The 21,713-nt window shown below is 42.4% G+C and overlaps 58 non-coding genes across 58 annotated transcripts; all 58 read left to right on the top strand.

Moving 5' to 3' along the window:
* The first annotated feature begins 269 nt into the window (after positions 1-269).
* TRNAV-GAC (transfer RNA valine (anticodon GAC)) lies at positions 270-342 on the top strand. The gene has a single exon. It is a non-coding gene; the product is annotated as a tRNA-Val (tRNA).
* A 65-nt stretch (positions 343-407) lies between these two features.
* TRNAV-AAC (transfer RNA valine (anticodon AAC)) lies at positions 408-480 on the top strand. The gene has a single exon. It is a non-coding gene; the product is annotated as a tRNA-Val (tRNA).
* A 617-nt stretch (positions 481-1,097) lies between these two features.
* Positions 1,098-1,170, top strand: TRNAV-GAC (transfer RNA valine (anticodon GAC)). Its single transcript has one exon. It is a non-coding gene; the product is annotated as a tRNA-Val (tRNA).
* A 65-nt stretch (positions 1,171-1,235) lies between these two features.
* On the top strand, positions 1,236-1,308 carry TRNAV-AAC (transfer RNA valine (anticodon AAC)). Its single transcript has one exon. It is a non-coding gene; the product is annotated as a tRNA-Val (tRNA).
* A 203-nt stretch (positions 1,309-1,511) lies between these two features.
* On the top strand, positions 1,512-1,584 carry TRNAF-AAA (transfer RNA phenylalanine (anticodon AAA)). The gene has a single exon. It is a non-coding gene; the product is annotated as a tRNA-Phe (tRNA).
* A 65-nt stretch (positions 1,585-1,649) lies between these two features.
* Positions 1,650-1,722, top strand: TRNAV-AAC (transfer RNA valine (anticodon AAC)). Its single transcript has one exon. It is a non-coding gene; the product is annotated as a tRNA-Val (tRNA).
* A 754-nt stretch (positions 1,723-2,476) lies between these two features.
* TRNAV-UAC (transfer RNA valine (anticodon UAC)) lies at positions 2,477-2,549 on the top strand. Its single transcript has one exon. It is a non-coding gene; the product is annotated as a tRNA-Val (tRNA).
* Positions 2,550-3,028: 479 nt separating this feature from the next.
* On the top strand, positions 3,029-3,101 carry TRNAV-GAC (transfer RNA valine (anticodon GAC)). Its single transcript has one exon. It is a non-coding gene; the product is annotated as a tRNA-Val (tRNA).
* Positions 3,102-3,303: 202 nt separating this feature from the next.
* TRNAV-UAC (transfer RNA valine (anticodon UAC)) lies at positions 3,304-3,376 on the top strand. Its single transcript has one exon. It is a non-coding gene; the product is annotated as a tRNA-Val (tRNA).
* Positions 3,377-3,578: 202 nt separating this feature from the next.
* Positions 3,579-3,651, top strand: TRNAV-UAC (transfer RNA valine (anticodon UAC)). Its single transcript has one exon. It is a non-coding gene; the product is annotated as a tRNA-Val (tRNA).
* A 477-nt stretch (positions 3,652-4,128) lies between these two features.
* Positions 4,129-4,201, top strand: TRNAV-UAC (transfer RNA valine (anticodon UAC)). Its single transcript has one exon. It is a non-coding gene; the product is annotated as a tRNA-Val (tRNA).
* An 890-nt stretch (positions 4,202-5,091) lies between these two features.
* On the top strand, positions 5,092-5,164 carry TRNAV-UAC (transfer RNA valine (anticodon UAC)). The gene has a single exon. It is a non-coding gene; the product is annotated as a tRNA-Val (tRNA).
* Positions 5,165-5,641: 477 nt separating this feature from the next.
* Positions 5,642-5,714, top strand: TRNAV-UAC (transfer RNA valine (anticodon UAC)). The gene has a single exon. It is a non-coding gene; the product is annotated as a tRNA-Val (tRNA).
* An 890-nt stretch (positions 5,715-6,604) lies between these two features.
* Positions 6,605-6,677, top strand: TRNAV-UAC (transfer RNA valine (anticodon UAC)). Its single transcript has one exon. It is a non-coding gene; the product is annotated as a tRNA-Val (tRNA).
* A 477-nt stretch (positions 6,678-7,154) lies between these two features.
* TRNAV-UAC (transfer RNA valine (anticodon UAC)) lies at positions 7,155-7,227 on the top strand. Its single transcript has one exon. It is a non-coding gene; the product is annotated as a tRNA-Val (tRNA).
* Positions 7,228-7,704: 477 nt separating this feature from the next.
* Positions 7,705-7,777, top strand: TRNAV-UAC (transfer RNA valine (anticodon UAC)). Its single transcript has one exon. It is a non-coding gene; the product is annotated as a tRNA-Val (tRNA).
* A 477-nt stretch (positions 7,778-8,254) lies between these two features.
* TRNAV-UAC (transfer RNA valine (anticodon UAC)) lies at positions 8,255-8,327 on the top strand. Its single transcript has one exon. It is a non-coding gene; the product is annotated as a tRNA-Val (tRNA).
* Positions 8,328-8,530: 203 nt separating this feature from the next.
* On the top strand, positions 8,531-8,603 carry TRNAV-AAC (transfer RNA valine (anticodon AAC)). The gene has a single exon. It is a non-coding gene; the product is annotated as a tRNA-Val (tRNA).
* Positions 8,604-8,668: 65 nt separating this feature from the next.
* Positions 8,669-8,741, top strand: TRNAV-UAC (transfer RNA valine (anticodon UAC)). Its single transcript has one exon. It is a non-coding gene; the product is annotated as a tRNA-Val (tRNA).
* Positions 8,742-8,946: 205 nt separating this feature from the next.
* TRNAV-UAC (transfer RNA valine (anticodon UAC)) lies at positions 8,947-9,019 on the top strand. Its single transcript has one exon. It is a non-coding gene; the product is annotated as a tRNA-Val (tRNA).
* A 202-nt stretch (positions 9,020-9,221) lies between these two features.
* On the top strand, positions 9,222-9,294 carry TRNAV-AAC (transfer RNA valine (anticodon AAC)). Its single transcript has one exon. It is a non-coding gene; the product is annotated as a tRNA-Val (tRNA).
* A 202-nt stretch (positions 9,295-9,496) lies between these two features.
* TRNAV-UAC (transfer RNA valine (anticodon UAC)) lies at positions 9,497-9,569 on the top strand. Its single transcript has one exon. It is a non-coding gene; the product is annotated as a tRNA-Val (tRNA).
* Positions 9,570-9,772: 203 nt separating this feature from the next.
* On the top strand, positions 9,773-9,845 carry TRNAV-UAC (transfer RNA valine (anticodon UAC)). The gene has a single exon. It is a non-coding gene; the product is annotated as a tRNA-Val (tRNA).
* Positions 9,846-10,599: 754 nt separating this feature from the next.
* Positions 10,600-10,672, top strand: TRNAV-GAC (transfer RNA valine (anticodon GAC)). Its single transcript has one exon. It is a non-coding gene; the product is annotated as a tRNA-Val (tRNA).
* Positions 10,673-11,013: 341 nt separating this feature from the next.
* Positions 11,014-11,086, top strand: TRNAV-GAC (transfer RNA valine (anticodon GAC)). The gene has a single exon. It is a non-coding gene; the product is annotated as a tRNA-Val (tRNA).
* A 340-nt stretch (positions 11,087-11,426) lies between these two features.
* On the top strand, positions 11,427-11,499 carry TRNAV-UAC (transfer RNA valine (anticodon UAC)). Its single transcript has one exon. It is a non-coding gene; the product is annotated as a tRNA-Val (tRNA).
* Positions 11,500-11,701: 202 nt separating this feature from the next.
* TRNAV-AAC (transfer RNA valine (anticodon AAC)) lies at positions 11,702-11,774 on the top strand. The gene has a single exon. It is a non-coding gene; the product is annotated as a tRNA-Val (tRNA).
* Positions 11,775-11,976: 202 nt separating this feature from the next.
* TRNAV-UAC (transfer RNA valine (anticodon UAC)) lies at positions 11,977-12,049 on the top strand. Its single transcript has one exon. It is a non-coding gene; the product is annotated as a tRNA-Val (tRNA).
* A 206-nt stretch (positions 12,050-12,255) lies between these two features.
* On the top strand, positions 12,256-12,328 carry TRNAV-AAC (transfer RNA valine (anticodon AAC)). The gene has a single exon. It is a non-coding gene; the product is annotated as a tRNA-Val (tRNA).
* A 339-nt stretch (positions 12,329-12,667) lies between these two features.
* On the top strand, positions 12,668-12,740 carry TRNAV-UAC (transfer RNA valine (anticodon UAC)). Its single transcript has one exon. It is a non-coding gene; the product is annotated as a tRNA-Val (tRNA).
* A 202-nt stretch (positions 12,741-12,942) lies between these two features.
* TRNAV-AAC (transfer RNA valine (anticodon AAC)) lies at positions 12,943-13,015 on the top strand. The gene has a single exon. It is a non-coding gene; the product is annotated as a tRNA-Val (tRNA).
* A 202-nt stretch (positions 13,016-13,217) lies between these two features.
* On the top strand, positions 13,218-13,290 carry TRNAV-UAC (transfer RNA valine (anticodon UAC)). The gene has a single exon. It is a non-coding gene; the product is annotated as a tRNA-Val (tRNA).
* Positions 13,291-13,630: 340 nt separating this feature from the next.
* On the top strand, positions 13,631-13,703 carry TRNAV-UAC (transfer RNA valine (anticodon UAC)). Its single transcript has one exon. It is a non-coding gene; the product is annotated as a tRNA-Val (tRNA).
* Positions 13,704-13,909: 206 nt separating this feature from the next.
* Positions 13,910-13,982, top strand: TRNAV-AAC (transfer RNA valine (anticodon AAC)). The gene has a single exon. It is a non-coding gene; the product is annotated as a tRNA-Val (tRNA).
* Positions 13,983-14,046: 64 nt separating this feature from the next.
* On the top strand, positions 14,047-14,119 carry TRNAV-UAC (transfer RNA valine (anticodon UAC)). Its single transcript has one exon. It is a non-coding gene; the product is annotated as a tRNA-Val (tRNA).
* Positions 14,120-14,321: 202 nt separating this feature from the next.
* TRNAV-UAC (transfer RNA valine (anticodon UAC)) lies at positions 14,322-14,394 on the top strand. Its single transcript has one exon. It is a non-coding gene; the product is annotated as a tRNA-Val (tRNA).
* A 202-nt stretch (positions 14,395-14,596) lies between these two features.
* TRNAV-UAC (transfer RNA valine (anticodon UAC)) lies at positions 14,597-14,669 on the top strand. The gene has a single exon. It is a non-coding gene; the product is annotated as a tRNA-Val (tRNA).
* A 202-nt stretch (positions 14,670-14,871) lies between these two features.
* On the top strand, positions 14,872-14,944 carry TRNAV-AAC (transfer RNA valine (anticodon AAC)). Its single transcript has one exon. It is a non-coding gene; the product is annotated as a tRNA-Val (tRNA).
* Positions 14,945-15,009: 65 nt separating this feature from the next.
* On the top strand, positions 15,010-15,082 carry TRNAV-AAC (transfer RNA valine (anticodon AAC)). The gene has a single exon. It is a non-coding gene; the product is annotated as a tRNA-Val (tRNA).
* Positions 15,083-15,146: 64 nt separating this feature from the next.
* Positions 15,147-15,219, top strand: TRNAV-UAC (transfer RNA valine (anticodon UAC)). Its single transcript has one exon. It is a non-coding gene; the product is annotated as a tRNA-Val (tRNA).
* A 340-nt stretch (positions 15,220-15,559) lies between these two features.
* On the top strand, positions 15,560-15,632 carry TRNAV-UAC (transfer RNA valine (anticodon UAC)). Its single transcript has one exon. It is a non-coding gene; the product is annotated as a tRNA-Val (tRNA).
* A 615-nt stretch (positions 15,633-16,247) lies between these two features.
* On the top strand, positions 16,248-16,320 carry TRNAV-UAC (transfer RNA valine (anticodon UAC)). Its single transcript has one exon. It is a non-coding gene; the product is annotated as a tRNA-Val (tRNA).
* A 202-nt stretch (positions 16,321-16,522) lies between these two features.
* TRNAV-UAC (transfer RNA valine (anticodon UAC)) lies at positions 16,523-16,595 on the top strand. Its single transcript has one exon. It is a non-coding gene; the product is annotated as a tRNA-Val (tRNA).
* A 202-nt stretch (positions 16,596-16,797) lies between these two features.
* Positions 16,798-16,870, top strand: TRNAV-UAC (transfer RNA valine (anticodon UAC)). The gene has a single exon. It is a non-coding gene; the product is annotated as a tRNA-Val (tRNA).
* Positions 16,871-17,072: 202 nt separating this feature from the next.
* TRNAV-AAC (transfer RNA valine (anticodon AAC)) lies at positions 17,073-17,145 on the top strand. The gene has a single exon. It is a non-coding gene; the product is annotated as a tRNA-Val (tRNA).
* Positions 17,146-17,210: 65 nt separating this feature from the next.
* On the top strand, positions 17,211-17,283 carry TRNAV-AAC (transfer RNA valine (anticodon AAC)). Its single transcript has one exon. It is a non-coding gene; the product is annotated as a tRNA-Val (tRNA).
* Positions 17,284-17,622: 339 nt separating this feature from the next.
* Positions 17,623-17,695, top strand: TRNAV-UAC (transfer RNA valine (anticodon UAC)). Its single transcript has one exon. It is a non-coding gene; the product is annotated as a tRNA-Val (tRNA).
* Positions 17,696-17,897: 202 nt separating this feature from the next.
* Positions 17,898-17,970, top strand: TRNAV-AAC (transfer RNA valine (anticodon AAC)). The gene has a single exon. It is a non-coding gene; the product is annotated as a tRNA-Val (tRNA).
* A 202-nt stretch (positions 17,971-18,172) lies between these two features.
* Positions 18,173-18,245, top strand: TRNAV-UAC (transfer RNA valine (anticodon UAC)). Its single transcript has one exon. It is a non-coding gene; the product is annotated as a tRNA-Val (tRNA).
* Positions 18,246-18,585: 340 nt separating this feature from the next.
* On the top strand, positions 18,586-18,658 carry TRNAV-UAC (transfer RNA valine (anticodon UAC)). The gene has a single exon. It is a non-coding gene; the product is annotated as a tRNA-Val (tRNA).
* A 339-nt stretch (positions 18,659-18,997) lies between these two features.
* Positions 18,998-19,070, top strand: TRNAV-UAC (transfer RNA valine (anticodon UAC)). The gene has a single exon. It is a non-coding gene; the product is annotated as a tRNA-Val (tRNA).
* A 64-nt stretch (positions 19,071-19,134) lies between these two features.
* TRNAV-UAC (transfer RNA valine (anticodon UAC)) lies at positions 19,135-19,207 on the top strand. The gene has a single exon. It is a non-coding gene; the product is annotated as a tRNA-Val (tRNA).
* A 340-nt stretch (positions 19,208-19,547) lies between these two features.
* On the top strand, positions 19,548-19,620 carry TRNAV-UAC (transfer RNA valine (anticodon UAC)). Its single transcript has one exon. It is a non-coding gene; the product is annotated as a tRNA-Val (tRNA).
* Positions 19,621-19,822: 202 nt separating this feature from the next.
* On the top strand, positions 19,823-19,895 carry TRNAV-UAC (transfer RNA valine (anticodon UAC)). The gene has a single exon. It is a non-coding gene; the product is annotated as a tRNA-Val (tRNA).
* Positions 19,896-20,234: 339 nt separating this feature from the next.
* TRNAV-UAC (transfer RNA valine (anticodon UAC)) lies at positions 20,235-20,307 on the top strand. The gene has a single exon. It is a non-coding gene; the product is annotated as a tRNA-Val (tRNA).
* A 64-nt stretch (positions 20,308-20,371) lies between these two features.
* On the top strand, positions 20,372-20,444 carry TRNAV-UAC (transfer RNA valine (anticodon UAC)). Its single transcript has one exon. It is a non-coding gene; the product is annotated as a tRNA-Val (tRNA).
* Positions 20,445-21,060: 616 nt separating this feature from the next.
* Positions 21,061-21,133, top strand: TRNAV-UAC (transfer RNA valine (anticodon UAC)). Its single transcript has one exon. It is a non-coding gene; the product is annotated as a tRNA-Val (tRNA).
* Positions 21,134-21,475: 342 nt separating this feature from the next.
* TRNAV-UAC (transfer RNA valine (anticodon UAC)) lies at positions 21,476-21,548 on the top strand. The gene has a single exon. It is a non-coding gene; the product is annotated as a tRNA-Val (tRNA).
* The last annotated feature ends 165 nt before the right edge of the window (positions 21,549-21,713 follow it).

Here is a 21,713-nt window from a genome sequence, read left to right as displayed (position 1 = left end):
TGGTGTAGTGGTTATCACGTCCGCCTAACACGCGAAAGGTGTCAGGTTCGAGCCCTGATAGATACATGTTTTGACCATCGTGATTAGACATAGTGATAAGCTGGATCTCTTCGAAAACTTTATATTTACACGTATCTATGGTGTGGTGGTTATCACGTCCGCCTAACACGCGAAAGGTGTCAGGTCTGAGCCCTGATAGATACATGTTTTGACCATCGTGATTAGACATAGTAATAAGCTGGATCTCTTCGAAAACTTTATATTAACACGTATCTATGGTGTAGTGGTTATCACGTCCGCCTGACACGCGGAAGGTCCCAGGTTCGAGCCCTGGTAGATACATGGTTTGACAATCGTGATTAGACATAATAATAAGGTAGATCTCTTCGAAAGCTCACAATAACCAAGTATCTATGGTGTAGTGGTTATCACGTCCGCCTAACACGCGGAAGGTCCCAGGTTCGAGCCCTGATAGATACATGTTTTGACCATCGTGATTAGACATAGTTATAAGCTGGATCTCTTAGAAAACTTTCTATTAACACGTATCTATGGTGTAGTGGTTATCACGTCTGCCTAACACGCTGAAGGTCCCAGGTTTGAGAGCTGGTTGGGATATGTTTTGACCATCGTGATTAGACATAATAATAAGGTAGATCTCTTCGAAAACTCCCATTAGCCAAGTATCTATGGTGTAGTGGTTATCACGTCCGCCTAACACGCGAAAGGTGTCAGGTTCGAGCCCTGATAGATACATGTTTTGACCATCGTGATTAGACATAGTGATAAGCTGGATCTCTTCGAAAACTTTATATTTACACGTATCTATGGTGTGGTGGTTATCACGTCCGCCTAACACGCGAAAGGTGTCAGGTCTGAGCCCTGATAGATACATGTTTTGACCATCGTGATTAGACATAGTAATAAGCTGGATCTCTTCGAAAACTTTATATTAACACGTATCTATGGTGTGGTGGTTATCACGTCCGCCTAACACGCGAAAGGTGTCAGGTCTGAGCCCTGATAGATACATGTTTTGACCATCGTGATTAGACATAGTAATAAGCTGGATCTCTTCGAAAACTTTATATTAACACGTATCTATGGTGTAGTGGTTATCACGTCCGCCTGACACGCGGAAGGTCCCAGGTTCGAGCCCTGGTAGATACATGGTTTGACAATCGTGATTAGACATAATAATAAGGTAGATCTCTTCGAAAGCTCACAATAACCAAGTATCTATGGTGTAGTGGTTATCACGTCCGCCTAACACGCGGAAGGTCCCAGGTTCGAGCCCTGATAGATACATGTTTTGACCATCGTGATTAGACATAGTTATAAGCTGGATCTCTTAGAAAACTTTCTATTAACACGTATCTATGGTGTAGTGGTTATCACGTCTGCCTAACACGCTGAAGATCCCAGGTTTGAGAGCTGGTTGGAATATGTTTTGACCATCGTGATTAGACATAATAATAAGGTAGATCTCTTCGAAAACTCCCATTAGCCAAGTATCTATGGTGTAGTGGTTATCACGTCCGCCTAAAACGCGAAAGGTGTCAGGTTCGAGCCCTGATAGATACATGTTTTGACCATCGTGATTAGACATAGTGATAAGCTGGATCTCTTCGAAAACTTTATATTTACACGTATCTATGGTGTAGTGGTTATCACGTCCGCCTAACAAGCGGAAGGTGTCAGGTTCGAGCCCTGATAGATACATGTTTTGACCATCGTGATTAGACATAGTAATAAGCTAGATCTCTTTGAAAACTCACAATAACCAAGTATCGATGGTGTAGTGGTTATCACGTCCGCTTTACACGCGGAAGGTGTCAGGTTCGAGCCCTGATAGATACATGTTTTGACCATCGTGATTAGACATAGTAATAAGCTAGATCTCTTCGAAAACTCACAATAACCAAGTATCTATGGTGTAGTGGTTATCACGTCCGCTTTACACGCGGAAGGTGTCAGGTTCGAGCCCTGATGGATACATGTTTTGACCATCGTGATTAGACATAGTAATAAGCTAGATCTCTTCGAAAACTCACAATAGCCAATCATCTATGGTGTAGTGGTTATCACGTCCGCCTAACACGCGGAAGGTGTCAGGTTCGAGCCCTGATAGACACATGTTTTGACCATCGTGATTAGACATAGTAATAAGCTAGATCTCTTTGAAAACTCACAATAACCAAGTATCGATGGTGTAGTGGTTATCACGTCCGCTTTACACGCGGAAGGTGTCAGGTTCGAGCCCTGATAGATACATGTTTTGACCATCGTGATTAGACATAGTAATAAGCTAGATCTCTTCGAAAACTCACAATAACCAAGTATCTATGGTGTAGTGGTTATCACGTCCGCTTTACACGCGGAAGGTGTCAGGTTCGAGCCCTGATGGATACATGTTTTGACCATCGTGATTAGACATAGTAATAAGCTAGATCTCTTCGAAAACTTAAATTAACACGTATCTATGGTGTAGTGGTTATCACGTCCGCTTTACACGCGGAAGGTCCCAGGTTCGAGCCCTGGTAGATACATGTTTTGACCATCGTGATTAGACATAATAATAAGGTAGATCTCTTCGAAAACTCACAATAACCAAGTATCTATGGTGTAGTAGTTATCACGTCCGCCTAACACGCGGAAGGTCTCAGGTTCGTGCCCTGATAGATACATGTTTTGACCATCGTGATTAGACATAGTAATAAGCTAGATCTCTTCGAAAACTCACAATAGCCAAGTATCTATGGTGTAGTGGTTATCACGTCCGCCTAACACGCGAAAGGTGTCAGGTTCGAGCCCTGATAGATACATGTTTTGACCATCGTGATTAGACATAGTGATAAGCTGGATCTCTTCGAAAACTTTATATTTACACGTATCTATGGTGTGGTGGTTATCACGTCCGCCTAACACGCGAAAGGTGTCAGGTCTGAGCCCTGATAGATACATGTTTTGACCATCGTGATTAGACATAGTAATAAGCTGGATCTCTTCGAAAAATTTATATTAACACGTATCTATGGTGTGGTGGTTATCACGTCCGCCTGACACGCGGAAGGTCCCAGGTTCGAGCCCTGGTAGATACATGGTTTGACAATCGTGATTAGACATAATAATAAGGTAGATCTCTTCGAAAGCTCACAATAACCAAGTATCTATGGTGTAGTAGTTATCACGTCCGCTTAACACGCGGAAGGTCTCAGGTTCGAGCCCTGATAGATACATGTTTCGACCATTGTGATTAGACATAGTAATAAGCTAGATCTCTTCGAAAACTTAAATTAACACGTATCTATGGTGTAGTGGTTATCACGTCCGCTTTACACGCGGAAGTTCCCAGGTTCGAGCCCTGGTAGATACATGTTTTGACCATCGTGATTAGACATAATAATAAGGTAGATCTCTTCGAAAACTCACAATAACCAAGTATCTATGGTGTAGTGGTTATCACGTCCGACTAACACGCGGAAGGTCCCAGGTTCGTGCCCTGATAGATACATGTTTTGACCATCGTGATTAGACATAGTAATAAGCTAGATCTCTTCGAAAACTTAAATTAACACGTATCTATGGTGTAGTGGTTATCACGTCCGCTTTACACGCGGAAGGTCCCAGGTTCGAGCCCTGGTAGATACATGTTTTGACCATCGTGATTAGACATAATAATAAGGTAGATCTCTTCGAAAACTCGCAATAACCAAGTATCTATGGTGTAGTGGTTATCACGTCCGACTAACACGCGGAAGGTCCCAGGTTCGTGCCCTGATAGATACATGTTTTGACCATCGTGATTAGACATAGTTATAAGCTAGATCTCTTCGAAAACTTAAATTAACACGTATCTATGGTGTAGTAGTTATCACGTCCGCCTAACACGCGGAAGGTCTCAGGTTCGTGCCCTGATAGATACATGTTTTGACCATCGTGATTAGACATAGTAATAAGCTAGATCTCTTCGAAAACTCACAATAGCCAAGTATCTATGGTGTAGTGGTTATCACGTCCGCTTTACACGTGGAAGGTGTCAGGTTCGAGCCCTGATGGATACATGTTTTGACCATCGTGATTAGACATAGTAATAAGCTAGATCTCTTCGAAAACTAAAATTAACACGTATCTATGGTGTAGTGGTTATCACGTCCGCTTTACACGCGGAAGGTCCCAGGTTCGAGCCCTGGTAGATACATGTTTTGACCATCGTGATTAGACATAATAATAAGGTAGATCTCTTCGAAAACTCACAATAAGCAAGTATCTATGGTGTAGTAGTTATCATGTCCGCCTAACACGCGGAAGGTCTCAGGTTCGTGCCCTGATAGATACATGTTTTGACCATCGTGATTACACATAGTAATAAGCTAGATCTCTTCGAAAACTTAAATTAAGAAGTATCTATGGTGTAGTGGTTATCACGTCCGCCTAACACGCGGAAGGTCCCAGGTTCGAGCCCTGATACATACATGTTTTGACCATCGTGATTAGACATAGTAATAAGCTAGATCTCTTCGAAAACTCACAATAGCCAAGTATCTATGGTGTAGTGGTTATCACGTCCGCCAAACACGCGGAAGGTGTCAGGTTCGAGCCCTGATAGATACATGTTTTGACCATCGTGATTAGACATAGTAATAAGCTAGATCTCTTCGAAAACTCACAATAACCAAGTATCTATGGTGTAGTGGTTATCACGTCCGCTTTACACGCGGATGGTGTCAGGTTCGAGCCCTGATGGATACATGTTTTGACCATCGTGATTAGACACAGTAATAAGCTAGATCTCTTCGAAAACTTAAATTAACAAGTATCTATGGTGTAGTGGTTATCACGTCCGCCTAACATGCGCAAGGTCCCAGGTTCGAGCCCTGATAGATACATGTTTTGACCATCGTGATTAGACATAGTAATAAGCTAGATCTCTTCGAAAACTCACAATAACCAAGTATCTATGGTGTAGTGGTTATCACGTCCGCTTTACACGCGGAAGGTGTCAGGTTCGTGCCCTGATAGATACATGTTTTGACCATCGTGATTAGACATAGTAATAAGCTAGATCTCTTCGAAAACTTAAATTAACACGTATCTATGGTGTAGTGGTTATCACGTCCGCTTTACACGCGGAAGGTCCCAGGTTCGAGCCCTGGTAGATACATGTTTTGACCATCGTGATTAGACATAATAATAAGGTAGATCTCTTCGAAAACTCGCAATAACCAAGTATCTATGGTGTAGTGGTTATCACGTCCGACTAACACGCGGAAGGTCCCAGGTTCGTGCCCTGATAGATACATGTTTTGACCATCGTGATTAGACATAGTTATAAGCTAGATCTCTTCGAAAACTTAAATTAACACGTATCTATGGTGTAGTAGTTATCACGTCCGCCTAACACGCGGAAGGTCTCAGGTTCGTGCCCTGATAGATACATGTTTTGACCATCGTGATTAGACATAGTAATAAGCTAGATCTCTTCGAAAACTCACAATAGCCAAGTATCTATGGTGTAGTGGTTATCACGTCCGCTTTACACGTGGAAGGTGTCAGGTTCGAGCCCTGATGGATACATGTTTTGACCATCGTGATTAGACATAGTAATAAGCTAGATCTCTTCGAAAACTTAAATTAACACGTATCTATGGTGTAGTGGTTATCACGTCCGCTTTACACGCGGAAGGTCCCAGGTTCGAGCCCTGGTAGATACATGTTTTGACCATCGTGATTAGACATAATAATAAGGTAGATCTCTTCGAAAACTCACAATAAGCAAGTATCTATGGTGTAGTAGTTATCATGTCCGCCTAACACGCGGAAGGTCTCAGGTTCGTGCCCTGATAGATACATGTTTTGACCATCGTGATTACACATAGTAATAAGCTAGATCTCTTCGAAAACTTAAATTAAGAAGTATCTATGGTGTAGTGGTTATCACGTCCGCCTAACACGCGGAAGGTCCCAGGTTCGAGCCCTGATACATACATGTTTTGACCATCGTGATTAGACATAGTAATAAGCTAGATCTCTTCGAAAACTCACAATAGCCAAGTATCTATGGTGTAGTGGTTATCACGTCCGCCAAACACGCGGAAGGTGTCAGGTTCGAGCCCTGATAGATACATGTTTTGACCATCGTGATTAGACATAGTAATAAGCTAGATCTCTTCGAAAACTCACAATAACCAAGTATCTATGGTGTAGTGGTTATCACGTCCGCTTTACACGCGGATGGTGTCAGGTTCGAGCCCTGATGGATACATGTTTTGACCATCGTGATTAGACACAGTAATAAGCTAGATCTCTTCGAAAACTTAAATTAACAAGTATCTATGGTGTAGTGGTTATCACGTCCGCCTAACATGCGCAAGGTCCCAGGTTCGAGCCCTGATAGATACATGTTTTGACCATCGTGATTAGACATAGTAATAAGCTAGATCTCTTCGAAAACTCACAATAACCAAGTATCTATGGTGTAGTGGTTATCACGTCCGCTTTACACGCGGAAGGTGTCAGGTTCGAGCCCTGATGGATACATGTTTTGACCATCGTGATTAGACATAGTAATAAGCTAGATCTCTTCGAAAACTTAAATTAACACGTATCTATGGTGTAGTGGTTATCACGTCCGCTTTACACGCGGAAGGTCCCAGGTTCGAGCCCTGGTAGATACATGTTTTGACCATCGTGATTAGACATAATAATAAGGTAGATCTCTTCGAAAACTTAAATTAACAAGTATCTATGGTGTAGTAGTTATCACGTCCGCCTAACACGCGGAAGGTCCCAGGTTCGAGCCCTGATAGATACATGTTTTGACCATCGTGATTAGACATAGTAATAAGCTAGATCTCTTCGAAAACTCACAATAGCCAATCATCTATGGTGTAGTGGTTATCACGTCCGCCTAACACGCGGAAGGTGTCAGGTTCGAGCCCTGATAGACACATGTTTTGACCATCGTGATTAGACATAGTAATAAGCTAGATCTCTTTGAAAACTCACAATAACGAAGTATCGATGGTGTAGTGGTTATCACGTCCGCTTTACACGCGGAAGGTGTCAGGTTCGAGCCCTGATAGATACATGTTTTGACCATCGTGATTAGACATAGTAATAAGCTAGATCTCTTCGAAAACTTAAATTAACACGTGTCTATGGTGTAGTGGTTATCACGTCCGCTTTACACGCGGAAGGTCCCAGGTTCGAGCCCTGGTAGATACATGTTTTGACCATCGTGATTAGACATAATAATAAGGTAGATCTCTTCGAAAACTCGCAATAACCAAGTATCTATGGTGTAGTAGTTATCACGTCCGCCTAACACGCGGAAGGTCTCAGGTTCGTGCCCTGATAGATACATGTTTTGACCATCGTGATTAGACACAGTAATAAGCTAGATCTCTTCGAAAACTTAAATTAACAAGTATCTATGGTGTAGTGGTTATCACGTCCGCCTAACATGCGCAAGGTCCCAGGTTCGAGCCCTGATAGATACATGTTTTGACCATCGTGATTAGACATAGTAATAAGCTAGATCTCTTCGAAAACTCACAATAACCAAGTATCTATGGTGTAGTGGTTATCACGTCCGCTTTACACGCGGAAGGTGTCAGGTTCGAGCCCTGATGGATACATGTTTTGACCATCGTGATTAGACATAGTAATAAGCTAGATCTCTTCGAAAACTTAAATTAACACGTATCTATGGTGTAGTGGTTATCACGTCCGCTTTACACGCGGAAGGTCCCAGGTTCGAGCCCTGGTAGATACATGTTTTGACCATCGTGATTAGACATAATAATAAGGTAGATCTCTTCGAAAACTTAAATTAACAAGTATCTATGGTGTAGTAGTTATCACGTCCGCCTAACACGCGGAAGGTCCCAGGTTCGAGCCCTGATAGATACATGTTTTGACCATCGTGATTAGACATAGTAATAAGCTAGATCTCTTCGAAAACTCACAATAGCCAATCATCTATGGTGTAGTGGTTATCACGTCCGCCTAACACGCGGAAGGTGTCAGGTTCGAGCCCTGATAGACACATGTTTTGACCATCGTGATTAGACATAGTAATAAGCTAGATCTCTTTGAAAACTCACAATAACGAAGTATCGATGGTGTAGTGGTTATCACGTCCGCTTTACACGCGGAAGGTGTCAGGTTCGAGCCCTGATAGATACATGTTTTGACCATCGTGATTAGACATAGTAATAAGCTAGATCTCTTCGAAAACTTAAATTAACACGTGTCTATGGTGTAGTGGTTATCACGTCCGCTTTACACGCGGAAGGTCCCAGGTTCGAGCCCTGGTAGATACATGTTTTGACCATCGTGATTAGACATAATAATAAGGTAGATCTCTTCGAAAACTCGCAATAACCAAGTAACTATGGTGTAGTAGTTATCACGTCCGCCTAACACGCGGAAGGTCTCAGGTTCGTGCCCTGATAGATACATGTTTTGACCATCGTGATTAGACATAGTAATAAGCTAGATCTCTTCGAAAACTCGCAATAGCCAAGTATCTATGGTGTAGTGGTTATCACGTCCGCCTAACACGCGGAAGGTCCCAGGTTCGAGCCCTGATAGATACATGTTTTGACCATCGTGATTAGACATAGTAATAAGCTAGATCTCTTCGAAAACTCACAATAACCAAGTATCTATGGTGTAGTGGTTATCACGTCCGCTTTACACGCGGAAGGTCCCAGGTTCGAGCCCTGGTAGATGCATGTTTTGACCATCGTGATTAGACATAATAATAATAAGGTAGATCTCTTCGAAAACTCACAATAACCAAGTATCTATGGTGTAGTGGTTATCACGTCCGCTTTACACGCGGAAGGTGTCAGGTTCGAGCCCTGATGGATACATGTTTTGACCATCGTGATTAGACATAGTAATAAGCTAGATCTCTTCGAAAACTTAAATTAACACGTATCTATGGTGTAGTGGTTATCACGTCCGCTTTACACGCGGAAGGTCCCAGGTTCGAGCCATGGTAGATACATGTTTTGACCATCGTGATTAGACATAATAATAAGGTAGATCTCTTCGAAAACTCACAATAACCAAGTATCTATGGTGTAGTAGTTATCACGTCCGCCTAACACGCGGAAGGTCTCAGGTTCGTGCCCTGATAGATACATGTTTTGACCATCGTGATTAGACATAGTAATAAGCTAGATCTCTTCGAAAACTTAAATTAACAAGTATCTATGGTGTAGTGGTTATCACGTCCGCCTAACACGCGGAAGGTCCCAGGTTCGAGCCCTGATAGATACATGTTTTGACCATCGTGATTAGACATAGTAATAAGCTAGATCTCTTCGAAAACTCACAATAACCAAGTATCTATGGTGTAGTGGCTATCACGTCCGCTTTACACGCGGAAGGTGTCAGGTTCGAGCCCTGATGGATACATGTTTTGACCATCGTGATTAGACATAGTAGTAAGCTAGATCTCTTCGAAAACTTAAATTAACACGTATCTATGGTGTAGTGGTTATCACGTCCGCTTTACACGCGGAAGGTCCCAGGTTCGAGCCCTGGTAGATACATGTTTTGACCATCGTGATTAGACATAATAATAAGGTAGATCTCTTCGAAAACTCACAATAACCAAGTATCTATGGTGTAGTGGTTATCACGTCCGACTAACACGCGGAAGGTCCCAGGTTCGTGCCCTGATAGATACATGTTTTGACCATCGTGATTAGACATAGTAATAAGCTAGATCTCTTCGAAAACTCACAATAGCCAAGTATCTATGGTGTAGTGGTTATCACGTCCGCTTTACACGCGGAAGGTCCCAGGTTCGAGCCCTGGTAGATGCATGTTTTGACCATCGTGATTAGACATTATAATAAGGTAGATCTCTTCGAAAACTCACAATAACCAAGTATCTATGATGTAGTGGTTATCACGTGCGCCTAACACGTGGAAGGTCTCAGGTTCGAGCCCTGATAGATACATGTTTTGACTATTGTGATTTGACATAGTAATAAGCTAGATCTCTTCGAAAACTTAAATTAACAAGTATCTATGGTGTAGTGGTTATCACGTCCGTCTAACACGCGGAAGGTCCCAGGTTCGAGCCCTGATAGATACATGTTTTGACCATCGTGATTAGACATAGTTATAAGCTGGATGTCTTAGAAAACTTTATATTAACACGTATCTATGGTGTAGTGGTTATCACGTCTGCCTAACACGCTGAAGGTCCCAGGTTTGAGAGCTGGTTGGGATATGTTTTGACCATCGTGATTAGACATAATAATAAGGTAGATCTCTTCGAAAACTCCCATTAGCCAAGTATCTATGGTGTAGTGGTTATCACGTCCGCCTAACACGCGAAAGGTGTCAGGTTCGAGCCCTGATAGATACATGTTTTGACCATCGTGATTAGACATAGTGATAAGCTGGATCTCTTCGAAAACTTTATATTTACACGTATCTATGGTGTGGTGGTTATCACGTCCGCCTAACACGCGAAAGGTGTCAGGTCTGAGCCCTGATAGATACATGTTTTGACCATCGTGATTAGACATAGTAATAAGCTGGATCTCTTCGAAAACTTTATATTAACACGTATCTATGGTGTGGTGGTTATCACGTCCGCCTGACACGCGGAAGGTCCCAGGTTCGAGCCCTGGTAGATACATGGTTTGACAATCGTGATTAGACAAAATAATAAGGTAGATCTCTTCGAAAGCTCACAATAACCAAGTATCTATGGTGTAGTGGTTATCACGTGCGCTTTACACGCGGAAGGTCTCAGGTTCGAGCCCTGATAGATACATGTTTTGACCATTGTGATTAGACATAGTAATAAGCTAGATCTCTTCGAAAACTCACAATAACCAAGTATCCTTGGTGTAGTGGTTATCACGTCCGCCTAACACGCGGAAGGTGTCAGGTTCGAGCCCTGATAGATACATGTTTTGACCATCGTGATTAGACATAGTAATAAGCTGGATCTCTTCGAAAACTTTATATTAACACGTATCTATGGTGTGGTGGTTATCACGTCCGCCTGACACGCGGAAGGTCCCAGGTTCGAGCCCTGGTAGATACATGGTTTGACAATCGTGATAAGACAGAGTAATAAGCTAGATCTCTTTGAAAACTCACAATAACCAAGTATCGATGGTGTAGTGGTTATCACGTCCGCTTTACACGCGGAAGGTGTCAGGTTCGAGCCCTGATAGATACATGTTTTGACCATCGTGATTAGACATAGTAATAAGCTAGATCTCTTCGAAAACTCACAATAACCAAGTATCCTTGGTGTAGTGGTTATCACGTCCGCTTTACACGCGGAAGGTGTCAGGTTCGAGCCCTGATGGATACATGTTTTGACCATCGTGATTAGACATAGTAATAAGCTAGATCTCTTCGAAAACTAAAATTAACACGTGTCTATGGTGTAGTGGTTATCACGTCCGCTTTACACGCGGAAGGTCCCAGGTTCGAGCCCTGGTAGATACATGTTTTGACCATCGTGATTAGACATAATAATAAGGTAGATCTCTTCGAAAACTCACAATAACCAAGTATCTATGGTGTAGTAGTTATCACGTCCGCCTAACACGCGGAAGGTCTCAGGTTCGTGCCCTGATAGATACATGTTTTACCATCGTGATTAGACATAGTAATAAGCTAGATGTCTTCGAAAACTCGCAATAGCCAAGTATCTATGGTGTAGTGGTTATCACGTCCGCCTAACACGCGGAAGGTCCCAGGTTCGAGCCCTGATAGATACATGTTTTGACCATCGTGATTAGACATAGTATAAGCTAGATCTCTTCGAAAACTCGCAATAGCCAAGTATCTCTGGTGTAGTGGTTATCACGTCCGCCTAACACGCGGAAGGTGTCAGGTTCGAGCCCTGATAGATACATGTTTTGACCATCGTGATTAGACATAGTAATAAGCTAGATCTCTTCGAAAACTCACAATAACCAAGTATCTATGGTGTAGTGGTTATCACGTCCGCTTTACACGCGGAAGGTCCCAGGTTCGAGCCCTGGTAGATGCATGTTTTGACCATCGTGATTAGACATAATAATAATAAGGTAGATCTCTTCGAAAACTCACAATAACCAAGTATCTATGGTGTAGTAGTTATCACGTCCGCCTAACACGCGGAAGGTCTCAGGTTCGTGCCCTGATAGATACATGTTTTGACCACCGTGATTAGACATAGTAACAAGCTAGATATCTTCGAAAACTCACATTAACCAAGTATCTATGGTGTAGTGGTTATCACGTCCGCCTAACACGCGGAAGGTGTCAGGTTCGAGCCCTGATAGATACATGTTTTGACCATCGTGATTAGACATAGTAATAAGCTAGATCTCTTCGAAAACTCACAATAACCTGTATCTATGGTGTAGTGGTTATCACGTCCGCTTTACACGCGGAAGGTGTCAGGTTCGAGCCCTGATAAATACATGTTTTGACCATCGTGATTAGACATAGTAATAAGCTAGATCTCTTCGAAAACTCACAATAACCAAGTATCTATGGTGTAGTGGTTATCACGTCCGCTTTACACGCGGAAGGTGTCAGGTTCGAGCCCTGATGGATACATGTTTTGACCATCGTGATTAGACATAGTAATAAGCTAGATCTCTTCGAAAACTTAAAATAACACGTATCTATGGTGTAGTGGTTATCACGTCCGCTTTACACGCGGAAGGTCCCAGGTTCGAGCCATGGTAGATACATGTTTTGACCATCGTGATTAGACATAATAATAAGGTAGATCTCTTCGAAAACTCACAATAACCAAGTATCTATGGTGTAGTAGTTATCACGTCCGCCTAACACGCGGAAGGTCTCAGGTTCGTGCCCTGATATATACATGTTTTGACCATCGTGATTAGACATAGTAATAAGCTAGATCTCTTCGAAAACCTAAATTAACAAGTATCTATGGTGTAGTGGTTATCACGTCCGCCTAACACGCGGAAGGTCCCAGGTTCGAGCCCTGATAGATACATGTTTTGACCATCGTGATTAGACATAGTAATAAGCTAGATCTCTTCGAAAACTCACAATAACCAAGTATCTATGGTGTAGTGGCTATCACGTCCGCTTTACACGCGGAAGTTGTCAGGTTCGAGCCCTGATGGATACATGTTTTGACCATCGTGATTAGACATAGTAGTAAGCTAGATCTCTTCGAAAACTTAAATTAACACGTATCTATGGTGTAGTGGTTATCACGTCCGCTTTACACGCGGAAGGTCCCAGGTTCGAGCCCTGGTAGATACATGTTTTGACCATCGTGATTAGACATAATAATAAGCTAGATCTCTTCGAAAACTCACAATAACCAAGTATCTATGGTGTAGTGGTTATCACGTCCGCTTTACACGCGGAAGGTGTCAGGTTCGAGCCCTGATGGATACATGTTTTGACCATCGTGATTGGACATAGTAGTAAGCTAGATCTCTTCGAAAACTTAAATTAACACGTATCTATGGTGTAGTGGTTATCAGGTCCGCTTTACACGCGGAAGGTGTCAGGTTCGAGCCCTGGTAGATACATGTTTTGACCATCGTGATTAGACATAGTAATAAGCTAGATCTCTTCGAAAACTCACAATAACCAAGTATCTATGGTGTAGTGGTTATCACGTCCGCTTTACACGCGGAAGGTCCCAGGTTCGAGCCCTGGTAGATGCACGTTTTGACCATCGTGATTAGACATAATAATAATAAGGTAGATCTCTTCGAAAACTCACAATAACCAAGTATCTATGGTGTAGTAGTTATCACGTCCGCCTAACACGCGGAAGGTCTCAGGTTCGTGCCCTGATAGATACATGTTTTGACCATCGTGATTAGACATAGTAATAAGCTAGATATCTTCGAAAACTCACATCAGCCAAGTATCTATGGTGTAGTGGTTATCACGTCCGCCTAACACGCGGAAGGTGTCAGGTTCGAGCCCTGATAGATACATGTTTTGACCATCGTGATTAGACATAGTAATAAGCTAGATCTCTTCGAAAACTCACAATAACCTGTATCTATGGTGTAGTGGTTATCACGTCCGCTTTACACGCGGAAGGTGTCAGGTTCGAGCCCTGATAGATACATGTTTTGACCATCGTGATTAGACATAGTAATAAGCTAGATCTCTTCGAAAACTCACAATAACCAAGTATCTATGGTGTAGTGGTTATCACGTCCGCTTTACACGCGGAAGGTGTCAGGTTCGAGCCCTGATGGATACATGTTTTGACCATCGTGATTAGACATAGTAATAAGCTAGATCTCTTCGAAAACTTAAATTAACACGTATCTATGGTGTAGTGGTTATCACGTCCGCTTTACACGCGGAAGGTCCCAGGTTCGAGCCATGGTAGATACATGTTTTGACCATCGTGATTAGACATAATAATAAGGTAGATCTCTTCGAAAACTCACAATAACCAAGTATCTATGGTGTAGTAGTTATCACGTCCGCCTAACACGCGGAAGGTCTCAGGTTCGTGCCCTGATAGATACATGTTTTGACCATCGTGATTAGACATAGTAATAAGCTAGATCTCTTCGAAAACTTAAATTAACACGTATCTATGGTGTAGTGGTTATCACGTCCGCTTTACACGCGGAAGGTCCCAGGTTCGAGCCATGGTAGATACATGTTTTGACCATCGTGATTAGACATAATAATAAGGTAGATCTCTTCGAAAACTCACAATAACCAAGTATCTATGGTGTTGTAGTTATCACGTCCGCCTAACACGCGGAAGGTCTCAGGTTCGTGCCCTGATAGATACATGTTTTGACCATCGTGATTAGACATAGTAATAAGCTAGATCTCTTCGAAAACTTAAATTAACAAGTATCTATGGTGTAGTGGTTATCACGTCCGCCTAACACGCGGAAGGTCCCAGGTTCGAGCCCTGATAGATACATGTTTTGACCATCGTGATTAGACATAGTAATAAGCTAGATATCTTCGAAAACTCACATTAGCCAAGTATCTATGGTGTAGTGGTTATCACGTCCGCCTAACACGCGGAAGGTGTCAGGTTCGAGCCCTGATAGATACATGTTTTGACCATCGTGATTAGACATAGTAATAAGCTAGATCTCTTCGAAAACTCACAATAACCTGTATCTATGGTGTAGTGGTTATCACGTCCGCTTTACACGCGGAAGGTGTCAGGTTCGAGCCCTGATAGATACATGTTTTGACCATCGTGATTAGACATAGTAATAAGCTAGATCTCTTCGAAAACTCACAATAACCAAGTATCTATGGTGTAGTGGTTATCACGTCCGCTTTACACGCGGAAGGTGTCAGGTTCGAGCCCTGATGGATACATGTTTTGACCATCGTGATTAGACATAGTAATAAGCTAGATCTCTTCGAAAACTCACAATAACCAAGTATCTATGGTGTAGTGGTTATCACGTCCGCTTTACACGCGGAAGGTGTCAGGTTCGAGCCCTGATGGATACATGTTTTGACCATCGTGATTAGACATAGTAATAAGCTAGATCTCTTCGAAAACTTAAATTAACACGTATCTATGGTGTAGTGGTTATCACGTCCGCTTTACACGCGGAAGGTCCCAGGTTCGAGCCATGGTAGATACATGTTTTGACCATCGTGATTAGACATAATAATAAGGTACATCTCTTCGAAAACTCACAATAACCAAGTATCTATGGTGTAGTAGTTATCACGTCCGCCTAACACGCGGAAGGTCTCAGGTTCGTGCCCTGATAGATACATGTTTTGACCATCGTGATTAGACATAGTAATAAGCTAGATCTCTTCGAAAACTTAAATTAACACGTATCTATGGTGTAGTGGTTATCACGTCCGATTTACACGCGGAAGGTCCCAGGTTCGAGCCATGGTAGATACATGTTTTGACCATCGTGATTAGACATAATAATAAGGTAGATCTCTTCGAAAACTCACAATAACCAAGTATCTATGGTGTTGTAGTTATCACGTCCGCCTAACACGCGGAAGGTCTCAGGTTCGTGCCCTGATAGATACATGTTTTGACCATCGTGATTAGACATAGTAATAAGCTAGATCTCTTCGAAAACTCACAATAACCAAGTATCTATGGTGTAGTGGTTATCACGTCCGCTTTACACGCGGAAGGTGTCAGGTTCGAGCCCTGATGGATACATGTTTTGACCATCGTGATTAGACATAGTAATAAGCTAGATCTCTTCGAAAACTCACAATAACCTGTATCTATGGTGTAGTGGTTATCACGTCCGCTTTACACGCGGAAGGTGTCAGGTTCGAGCCCTGATAGATACATGTTTTGACCATCGTGATTAGACATAGTAATAAGCTAGATCTCTTCGAAAACTCACAATAACCAAGTATCTATGGTGTAGTGGTTATCACGTCCGCTTTACACGCGGAAGGTGTCAGGTTCGAGCCCTGATGGATACATGTTTTGACCATCGTGATTAGACATAGTAATAAGCTAGATCTCTTCGAAAACTTAAATTAACACGTATCTATGGTGTAGTGGTTATCACGTCCGCTTTACACGCGGAAGGTCCCAGGTTCGAGCCATGGTAGATACATGTTTTGACCATCGTGATTAAACATAATAATAAGGTAGATCTCTTCGAAAACTCACAATAACCAAGTATCTATGGTGTAGTAGTTATCACGTCCGCCTAACACGCGGAAGGTCTCAGGTTCGTGCCCTGATAGATACATGTTTTGACCATCGTGATTAGACATAGTAATAAGCTAGATCTCTTCGAAAACTTAAATTAACACGTATCTATGGTGTAGTGGTTATCACGTCCGCTTTACACGCGGAAGGTCCCAGGTTCGAGCCATGGTAGATACATGTTTTGACCATCGTGATTAGACATAATAATAAGGTAGATCTCTTCGAAAACTCACAATAACCAAGTATCTATGGTGTTGTAGTTATCACGTCCGCCTAACACGCGGAAGGTCTCAGGTTCGTGCCCTGATAGATACATGTTTTGACCATCGTGATTAGACATAGTAATAAGCTAGATCTCTTCGAAAACTTAAATTAACAAGTATCTATGGTGTAGTGGTTATCACGTCCGCCTAACACGCGGAAGGTCCCAGGTTCGAGCCCTGATAGATACATGTTTTGACCATCGTGATTAGACATAGTAATAAGCTAGATATCTTCGAAAACTCACATTAGCCAAGTATCTATGGTGTAGTGGTTATCACGTCCGCCTAACACGCGGAAGGTGTCAGGTTCGAGCCCTGATAGATACATGTTTTGACCATCGTGATTAGACATAGTAATAAGCTAGATCTCTTCGAAAACTCACAATAACCTGTGTCTATGGTGTAGTGGTTATCACGTCCGCTTTACACGCGGAAGGTGTCAGGTTCGAGCCCTGATAGATACATGTTTTGACCATCGTGATTAGACATAGTAATAAGCTAGATATCTTCGAAAACTCACAATAACCAAGTATCTATGGTGTAGTGGTTATCACGTCCGCTTTACACGCGGAAGGTGTCAGGTTCGAGCCCTGATGGATACATGTTTTGACCATCGTGATTAGACATAGTAATAAGCTAGATCTCTTCGAAAACTTAAATTAACACGTATCTATGGTGTAGTGGTTATCACGTCCGCTTTACACGCGGAAGGTCCCAGGTTCGAGCCATGGTAGATACATGTTTTGACCATCGTGATTAGACATAATAATAAGGTAGATCTCTTCGAAAACTCACAATAACCAAGTATCTATGGTGTAGTAGGTATCACGTCCGCCTAACACGCGGAAGGTCTCAGGTTCGTGCCCTGATAGATACATGTTTTGACCATCGTGATTAGACATAGTAATAAGCTAGATCTCTTCGAAAACTTAAATTAACAAGTATCTATGGTGTAGTGGTTATCACGTCCGCCTAACACGCGGAAGGTCCCAGGTTCGAGCCCTGATAGATACATGTTTTGACCATCGTGATTAGACATAGTAATAAGCTAGATCTCTTCGAAAACTCACAATAACCAAGTATCTATGGTGTAGTGGCTATCACGTCCGCTTTACACGCGGAAGGTGTCAGGTTCGAGCCCTGATGGATACATGTTTTGACCATCGTGATTAGACATAGTAATAAGCTAGATCTCTTCGAAAACTTAAATTAACACGTATCTATGGTGAAGTGGTTATCACGTCCGCTTTACACGCGGAAGGTCCCAGGTTCGAGCCCTGGTAGATACATGTTTTGACCATCGTGATTAGACATAATAATAAGGTAGATCTCTTCGAAAACTCACAATAACCAAGTATCTATGGTGTAGTGGTTATCACGTCCGACTAACACGCGGAAGGTCCCAGGTTCGTGCCCTGATAGATACATGTTTTGACCATCGTGATTAGACATAGTAATAAGCTAGATCTCTTCGAAAACTCACAATAACCAAGTATCTATGGTGTAGTGGCTATCACGTCCGCTTTACACGCGGAAGGTGTCAGGTTCGAGCCCTGATGGATACATGTTTTGACCATCGTGATTAGACATAGTAATAAGCTAGATCTCTTCGAAAACTTAAATTAACACGTATCTATGGTGAAGTGGTTATCACGTCCGCTTTACACGCGGAAGGTCCCAGGTTCGAGCCCTGGTAGATACATGTTTTGACCATCGTGATTAGACATAATAATAAGGTAGATCTCTTCGAAAACTCACAATAACCAAGTATCTATGGTGTAGTGGTTATCACGTCCGACTAACACGCGGAAGGTCCCAGGTTCGTGCCCTGATAGATACATGTTTTGACCATCGTGATTAGACATAGTTATAAGCTAGATCTCTTCGAAAACTTAAATTTACACGTATCTATGGTGTAGTGGTTATCACGTCCGCTTTACACGCGGAAGGTGTCAGGTTCGAGCCCTGATGGATACATGTTTTGACCATCGTGATTAGACATAGTAATAAGCTAGATCTCTTCGAAAACTTAAATTAACACGTATCTATGGTGTAGTGGTTATCACGTCCGCTTTACACGCGGAAGGTCCCAGGTTCGAGCCCTGATGGATACATGTTTTGACCATCGTGATTAGACATAGTAATAAGCTAGATCTCTTCGAAAACTTAAATTAACACGTATCTATGGTGTAGTGGTTATCACGTCCGCTTTACACGCGGAAGGTCCCAGGTTCGAGCCCTGGTAGATACATGGTTTGACCATCGTGATTAGACATAATAATAAGGTAGATCTCTTCGAAAACTCACAATAACCAAGTATCTATGGTGTAGTGGATATCACGTCCGACTAACACGCGGAAGGTCCCAGGTTCGTGCCCTGATAGATACATGTTTTGACCATCGTGATTAGACATAGTAATAAGCTAGATCTCTTCGAAAACTCACAATAACCAAGTATCTATGGTGTAGTGGCTATCACGTCCGCTTTACACGCGGAAGGTGTCAGGTTCGAGCCCTGATGGATACATGTTTTGACCATCGTGATTAGACATAGTAATAAGCTAGATCTCTTCGAAAACTTAAATTAACACGTATCTATGGTGTAGTGGTTATCACGTCCGCTTTACACGCGGAAGGTCCCAGGTTCGAGCCATGGTAGATACATGTTTTGACCATCGTGATTAGACATAGTAATAAGCTAGATCTCTTCGAAAACTCACAATAACCAAGTATCTATGGTGTAGTGGCTATCACGTCCGCTTTACACGCGGAAGGTGTCAGGTTCGAGCCCTGATGGATACATGTTTTGACCATCGTGATTAGACATAGTAATAAGCTAGATCTCTTCGAAAACTTAAATTAACACGTATCTATGGTGTAGTGGTTATCACGTCCGCTTTACACGCGGAAGGTCCCAGGTTCGAGCCCTGGTAGATACATGTTTTGACCATCGTGATTAGACATAATAATAAGGTAGATCTCTTCGAAAACTCACAATAACCAAGTATCTATGGTGTAGTGGTTATCACGTCCGACTAACACGCGGAAGGTCCCAGGTTCGTGCCCTGATAGATACATGTTTTGACCATCGTGATTAGACATAGTTATAAGCTAGATCTCTTCGAAAACTTAAATTTACACGTATCTATGGTGTAGTGGTTATCACATCCGCTTTACACGCGGAAGGTGTCAGGTTCGAGCCCTGATGGATACATGTTTTGACCATCGTGATTAGACATAGTAATAAGCTAGATCTCTTCGAAAACTTAAATTAACACGTATCTATGGTGTAGTGGTTATCACGTCCGCTTTACACGCGGAAGGTCCCAGGTTCGAGCCCTGATGGATACATGTTTTGACCATCGTGATTAGACATAGTAATAAGCTAGATCTCTTCGAAAACTTAAATTAACACGTATCTATGGTGTAGTGGTTATCACGTCCGCTTTACACGCGGAAGGTCCCAGGTTCGAGCCCTGGTAGATACATGGTTTGACCATCGTGATTAGACATAATAATAAGGTAGATCTCTTCGAAAACTCACAATAACCAAGTATCTATGGTGTAGTGGTTATCACGTCCGCTTTACACGCGGAAGGTGTCAGGTTCGAGCCCTGATGGATACATGTTTTGACCATCGTGTTTAGACATAGTAATAAGGTAGATCTCTTCGAAAACTCACAATAACCAAGTATCTATGGTGTAGTGGCTATCACGTCCGCTTTACACGCGGAAGGTGTCAGGTTCGAGCCCTGATGGATACATGTTTTGACCATCGTGATTAGACATAGTAATAAGCTAGATCTCTTCGAAAACTCACAATAACCAAGTATCTATGGTGTAGTGGCTATCACGTCCGCTTTACACGCGGAAGGTGTCAGGTTCGAGCCCTGATGGATACATGTTTTGACCATTGTGATTAGACATAGTAATAAGCTAGATCTCTTCGAAAACTTAAATTAACACGTATCTATGGTGTAGTGGTTATCACGTCCGCTTTACACGCGGAAGGTCCCAGCTTCGAGCCCTGGTAGATGCATGTTTTGACCATCGTGATTAGACATAATAATAAGGTAGATCTCTTCGAAAACTCACAATAACCAAGTATCTATGGTGTAGTGGTTATCACGTCCGCTTTACACGCGGAAGGTCCCAGGTTCGAGCCCTGGTAGATGCATGTTTTGACCATCGTGATTAGACATAATAATAATAAGCTAGATATCTTCGAAAACTCACATTAGCCAAGTATCTATGGTGTAGTGGTTATCACGTCCGCCTAACACGCGGAAGGTCCCAGGTTCGTGCCCTGATAGATACATGTTTTGACCATCGTGATTAGACATAGTTATAAGCTAGATCTCTTCGAAAACTTAAATTTACACGTATCTATGGTGTAGTGGCTATCACGTCCGCTTTACACGCGGAAGGTGTCAGGTTCGAGCCCTGATGGATACATGTTTTGACCATCGTGATTAGACATAGTAATAAGCTAGATCTCTTCGAAAACTTAAATTAACACGTATCTATGGTGTAGTGGTTATCACGTCCGCTTTACACGCGGAAGGTCCCAGGTTCGAGCCCTGGTAGATACATGGTTTGACCATCGTGATTAGACATAATAATAAGGTAGATCTCTTCGAAAACTCACAATAACCAAGTATCTATGGTGTAGTGGATATCACGTCCGACTAACACGCGGAAGGTCCCAGGTTCGTGCCCTGATAGATACATGTTTTGACCATCGTGATTAGACATAG

This window comes from Phalangium opilio, unplaced genomic scaffold, assembly GCF_054372755.1.
Source record: "Phalangium opilio isolate 3A_F unplaced genomic scaffold, DU_Popi_V2 ptg000060l_1, whole genome shotgun sequence".
In the NCBI taxonomy this organism is placed as follows: Eukaryota; Metazoa; Arthropoda; class Arachnida; order Opiliones; family Phalangiidae; genus Phalangium; species Phalangium opilio.
This window is presented reverse-complemented; position numbering and strand designations above follow the sequence as displayed.